Raw genomic sequence first — 6,230 nt, forward strand, 5'->3', positions numbered from 1 at the left:
CGAGGCCGGCTGAGCCACCGAGGTATGAACAATCCTTTAGAAAACTTTAACTTCTAAATTTAGCATAGTATCCATATTCCTAGTCCCCGAGGTTTAGGGCGAGTAGAAAATAATCGGCCTGAAGCTTATCCTGAAGAACTTCAAACACCTATTCCTCGAGATTCAGGCCGGGTTTAGAATAGTCGGCCTGAAGCTTAGAAAACTTCAAACACTTATTCCCCGAGATTCGGGCCAGGTTTAGAATAGTTGGCCTGAAGCTTATAATACTTCAAACAGTTATTCCCCGAGATTGTGGCCGGGCTTAGAATAGTCGGCCTGAAGCTTAGAATACTTCAAACACTTATTCCCCGAGATTCGAGCATTAACTTCTTGCTGCAGTAACCTTAACTGTGAATCACTATTTTGCAGCTCTGCATGAATAAGCGCACCGCCATCTTCAAGACTTTGCTAGCAAAGTACAAGAAGTTGGAGGTGGAGCACGAGGCTCTGAAGGCTGACCGTGAGAGCCATGTGCTGCAAAAGCTAATACGTGCTCTTGTTCACAGCCAGGGACAACGCCCAAGTGGCGGAGCTTCTGAAGCGTGTCACGAAGTCCAAGGTATCACTTCCTCCCTGCTTCGGGTTTCGTCCAATTTAAATTCCAGCCTCTGTAATGTATGTCTGCCAAACAGATGAGAAGACCCGGCTGGCAGAACAACACCGGGAGGACGTGGCTCGGCTGCAGGCACAAATCTTGGCGCAAGCGGAGGCACATAAGACCGAGGTGGGTGAACTCACCTCGGCCCTCTCTACCCAGGCTGATGAGAGGATCCGCCTGGAGAATGAGGTGAAGAAGTGCAAGGGTCTGGTCGCCGAGACTGAGATCCGCGTCGTTGCCGCCGAGAAAGAGGATGCCGAGAAGACCCGACGATTTCAGGTTGTCCGGCATGAGCTCATCAAGATCGAGACCATGCTGACCAGTAAGTTGCCCTGACACAAATTTCTTCATCTGATCACTTATCCGAGTAATAGTAGTAAAATGCCGAGACTCATTACTGTCTTTTGCATTTTTTTTTCCACAATCGGTCGAGACCGCCCAAGCCGCCGTGATTAAGGCGCGTAGGAAGAGGGATCCAGTCGGGATCACCCCCTTTGAATACGACTTAGAGGATTATCTGGTTAGCATTGCTAGCCGGGTAAAGCCTCTAAAATCGTTCGGGGTGAACATGTTGAACGCCAGCATTCGTGCCTTCCGGGCTCTGTGGCCGGGAGAGGAGGCTCCGACCGGCATCCCCGAATTAGCAACGCGCCTGCTGGAGGTGGGGGATCGCCTCAACAAGTGGCGGGAATCGGCCGCACGCGTCGGCGCCAACAAGGACTTGTCGTTTGTACTCTCTTGGTACGACGGCATCAACCTCAACGTGCTGCAGTCAATGCGTGCCGAGATGACCGATGGCGATGAAGAGGAGGCAATGGACGAGGAGATTGTCATTGAGTCGGCCTCCACTGCATTGGATGCACCGAGTTCCGGCGCCAACAATCCCTCTATCTCTTCTTAGCTATGCCGGAAAAAGAACTTTAGAATTATCAGATCCCCGGGATGCCGGGTGCACATGTAACAGAGATAATATACTTTTGTTTGTAAAACATCGTGTTTTTAATTTATATACAAGTCTTTTGCTTATCAAATTCCCGACGGAGTCCCCGAGTCCATTTTTCCCTTTAGTAAAATTTTATGACCTCGGTTCTTTTGTCTGCCTTATCGGCATTCGACGTATGAATTGCAAAGTCATAAAATTGTCCTTTTGGAAAAATAACCTCGACGAATTCGCTTCGCAATAACCGAGTTAGGAAAGAAATGCCGGGTTAAGACAACGCGTATCTCGGATCGCCTCTTTGCTTGTTTTTGCAGTCATTTTTCATGTGCTCGGTTATTTTATACCCATCTCTAACTTGCCATGACGCCGGGTTGCGGACAACAGCAAAGTCATAGAGGAGTTTTTTCAATACCGACACACTACTAGATTAACATAAGATTACGCAACCAAGCCATGCCGACATACAAAAGAGAATTGTAACATAGCACTTAAATGATGTGGAAGTCCCGGAGTTTGTTTTAAGAACTCGGCGAATAATTTCATTGTCTTAAAACATTTAACCATAATGAAGAAACGATACATATACTCAGCTCTTAGGTATAGAACGGACGAAGCAAAGCTACATTCCATGGCCTCTTGGTCTCCTCGCCTGAGCGGTCCATCCTGTTCACCTTGGGAGCTTGTGCATCTATTAGATAGTAGGAATCATTGTGGAGCGCTTTGCTCACAATGAAGGGTTTTCCACGGAGGTGATAGTTTGTGCATGCCGGCTGTGCGCTGCACAAGTCAGAGGAAGAGATTTCCTTCCCGGAATACTCGCGGGCTGACCTTTCGGCTGTGATAACGCCTTAGGTGCTGTTGATAGATCGCCGACTGAGATAGAACCAATTCCCGCGCTTCTTCGAGCAGGTCGACATCATTTTCTCGGGCCTCTTTCTCCTCGGCCTCCGTATACATGGTTACTCGTGGAGAGTCATGTTCAATGTCAGCTGGTAGGACAGCTTCCGCCCCATACACGAGGAAGAATGACGTGTAGCCTGTAGAGCGATTAGGAGTCGTCCTGAGACTCCATAGCATAGCCGGGATTTCATCCAACCAGCATCCTGGAGTATGCTCCAATGGTTCGATTAGCCGAGGTTTTATGCCGGCCAAGACCATGCCGTTTGCTCTTTCAACTTGCCCATTGGATTGAGGATGAGCTACGGACGCGACATCCAGCCGGATTTTCTTCTCCGCACAGAATCTTGCGAAAGGGCCGCAGAAGGTACGCTGTGGTGGGCCGGGGCGAACGGCGTACGCTGACACCGGCGCCATCACAGCGTTCTCGCGACGACCCTCGCCTATGGAGGCGCCCCCTGGAGGGATGCGGCAGGGACACTATGGCAGTGCACCCGTCAGTGCTGAGCGCGGATGGCATGCACCACCATAGTGTCTCCGTGGCAACCCTAGCTCCTTGTGGAGATACCCCTTGGAAGGATGCGACAGGAGCACTGTGGCAGTGTTTCCCGTGGCCTTAGAGCTTGTCAAAGGTTCTCGTTTTGAGCCCCCACACCACTTCTGCGTTGGCTCGCTCCGCCTGCCCGTTACTCCTTGGGTGAGCAATGGACGCGAAGTGCAACTTGGTGCCCCTGCCCTCGCAGTAGGCTTGGAACACGCGCTCGTGAATTCGTGCCGTTGTCGGTGATGATGTTGTTAGGCACACCAAACCGGCACACAATGTTCTTGAAAAACTTGATGGCTGCCTGGGCGGTCACCTTCTGCACTGGTTCCACTTCCACCCACTTGGAGAACTTGTCGATGGCCACGAACAAATACTCGTAGCCGCTGACTGCCCTTGGCAGCTTGCCGACGATATCCAGCCCCCAGACCGCGAACGGCCACGAGGCCGGGATGACATGCAGGGCCTGCGCCGGTTGGTTGCTCTTCTTCGAGTGGAACTGGCACGCTTCGCACGTCTTCACCAGCTACTCCGCATCGGCTAGTGCCGTGGGCCAGTAAAAGCCGTGCTGAAACGCCTTGCCGGCCAGCGCCCGGGAGGCCACATGGTGGGAGCATGTGCCTCGATGTATCTCCTCCAACAGCGCGCGCCCTTTGTCTTATGGTACGCAGATGAGCTTAACTCCATTTGCACGCCTGCGGTAGAGGTTTCCATCCACCACAGTGTACATTTTGGCTTGCCGCGCCACTTGCTCCGCGGCGACATCGTCTTCCGGGAGGCCTCCCCCTTCAAGTAGCGAGCGATTTCCACCGCCCATGGAGGGGTCTCCCTGCCAACGCATGCCTCTATGTCAGTGGCATGGACCCCTACCGTCACGGGGTTTCCTTCGGTTGCCGGAGGGGCTTCCCCGGCAACCGGCTTGGGGGCGACTGAAGGAGCCGCTTGCTTGTGGCAGAACACCCCCGCCGGGGGCTTCTGGCGCTTCTGCTGCCACTTTGGACAGCTCGTTAGCCGCGAAGTTGTACTTCCGCTTGAGGTGCTCGAATCGCAAACCCTTGAACTTGCGTTCTAGCTTGCGGACTTCCTCCATGTACGGTGCCATGTACGGGCAGTCGTAGTCCATGTTAACCTGGTTGATCACGAGCAGGGAGTCCCCGCGAACAACCAGGCGCTTGATGTCGAGGGCGATTGCCGCCCGCAACCCGGCGAGCAAGCCCTCGTACTCCGCCGTGTTGTTGGTGGAGTTCGGGAAATCGAGTTGGACAGCGAACCTCAGCTGGTCCCCTGTTGGTGACTCGATGACGACCCCGGTGCCAGCTCCCTGGAGACTGAATGCGTCGTCGAAGTAGAGGACCCAGTGGCCTTCGTCCAGCCTGCCGGGCAGGCTGGTCTCTGGCTCCTCCTCTTCCACGCTCATCGACGTCCACTCTGCGACGAAGTCCGCCAGGGCCGCACTCTTGATGCTCTTGGAGTTGGTGAAGTGCAGATCGAACTCTGACAGCTCCATCCTCCACTCGGCCACCCTTCCGGTGGCTTCGCGGTTGGTGAGGGCTCGCTCGAGGCAGAACCCGGACACCACCGCGACGCGGTGCGCTTGGAAGTAGTGGCGCAGCTTGCGGGATGCAAGGAGAATCCCCAAGAGGAGCTTCTGTACCTGCGGGTACCTCGTACGGGTGTCGCGCAGCACCGTGCTGACGAAGTACACTGGATGCTACACGAGCCGCTTGCGCAGTGCTGGAGTTGCCGGCTCGGGGGTGGTCCCCGGTTCCGATGCGGTTGCCGGGGGCCGTTCAGCCCCCTGCCCCGCAGCCTCGGTCCCTGGAACATCTTCCTCCCTCTCAGCAACCAGCCCTGAGCTGACCACCTGGTCAGTCGCTGCTAGGTAGAGTAGCAGCGGCTCGCCCGGCTTGGGGGCGACGAGGACGAGCGGTGAATTCAAGTACTGTTTCAGATCTTGGAACGCCGCCTTGGCCTCGGGGGTCCACTCTATTGGGCCCTTCTTCTTCATCACTTTGTAGAAAGGCAGGGCGCATTCGCCCAACCTTGAGATGGAGTGGCCCAGCGCGGCAACGCAGCCGTTGAGGCGTTGGACATCCTTCACCTTGCGAGGAGCCTCCATCTTCTCGATAGCCTCTATCTTCTGGGGGTTGGCTTGTATCCCCCTGTGCAAAACCAAGAAATCCAGAAGCTGGCCCGAGTCCACACCGAAGGTGCACTTCTCAGGGTTCAGCTTGAGTTTATCCTGCGGAGGTTATCAAACATTTCCCGTAGGTCATCAATCAGCGAGTCCCCACGCTTCGATTTCATGACGATGTCGTCCATGTAGGCCTCCACCTTCCGGCCTAGCTGGGGTCCCAAACATTCGTGCAACACGCGCTGGAATGTTGAGCTTGCGTTCTTCAACCCGAAAGGCATGCACATATAACAGTAGCAGCCAACCGGGGTGATGAACGCTGTTTTCTCCTCGTATTCGACCGCCATCTTAATTTGATGGTAGCCAAAAAAAGCATCTAGAAAGCTCAGCAAGTCACAACCAACGGTGAAATCAACTATTTGATCGATACGGGGTACAAGGAAGGGATCCTTGGGACATGCACGGTTTAGATCAGTAAAATCTACACACATGCGAAGCCTATTCCCGTCTTTAGGCACTACTACAGGGTTAGCTAACCAAGTGGGGTCCAAAACTTCCCTGATAGCCCCGGCAGCCTTGAGCTTGTCCACCTCTTACTTGATGAAATCTTTGCGCTTCTGTGCATGCCGCCGAATCTTCTGCTTGATGGGGCGGGCATCCGGACGCACCGCGAGTCGATGCTCAATCACCTCCCTAGGGACTCCGGGAAGGTCCGACGGCTCCCACGCGAACACGTCGGCATTTTCCCAGAGGAAAGTGATGAGGGCGCTTTCCTATTCGGCAGTAAGGTTTGCACCGACGGTGACGGTGCGCTCCTTGTTGCCGGCTTGGAGGGGCAGCTTCTTCACCTTGGTGCCTCCTCCCGGAGCTTCTGGCCCTTGCTAGGGCACAAGCTCGGGCCTGCACTTCCCCCGGCAACCTCTTGCGGGGCAGCACGGGCTTTCTTTGTTGTAGGGCAACAGGGTGTGTGCCACGTCGAACACTATGTGTTCGGTCTTGAATGCTTCCCGGGACCCGAAGGACACCGGCAGCGTAATGCGCCCCAGGGGGCGCACGATCCCAGGGTTCACCCGCCGGAATG

General features: G+C 54.7%; 1 long non-coding RNA gene across 1 annotated transcript; it reads left to right on the plus strand.

Moving 5' to 3' along the window:
- The first annotated feature begins 412 nt into the window (after positions 1-412).
- LOC112271511 lies at positions 413-1,668 on the plus strand. The gene is made up of 2 exons (XR_002964596.1): positions 413-598; positions 672-1,668. It is a non-coding gene; the product is annotated as an uncharacterized LOC112271511 (long non-coding RNA).
- The last annotated feature ends 4,562 nt before the right edge of the window (positions 1,669-6,230 follow it).

This window comes from Brachypodium distachyon, chromosome 3 (assembly GCF_000005505.3).
Source record: "Brachypodium distachyon strain Bd21 chromosome 3, Brachypodium_distachyon_v3.0, whole genome shotgun sequence".
NCBI lineage: Eukaryota > Viridiplantae > Streptophyta > Magnoliopsida > Poales > Poaceae > Brachypodium > Brachypodium distachyon.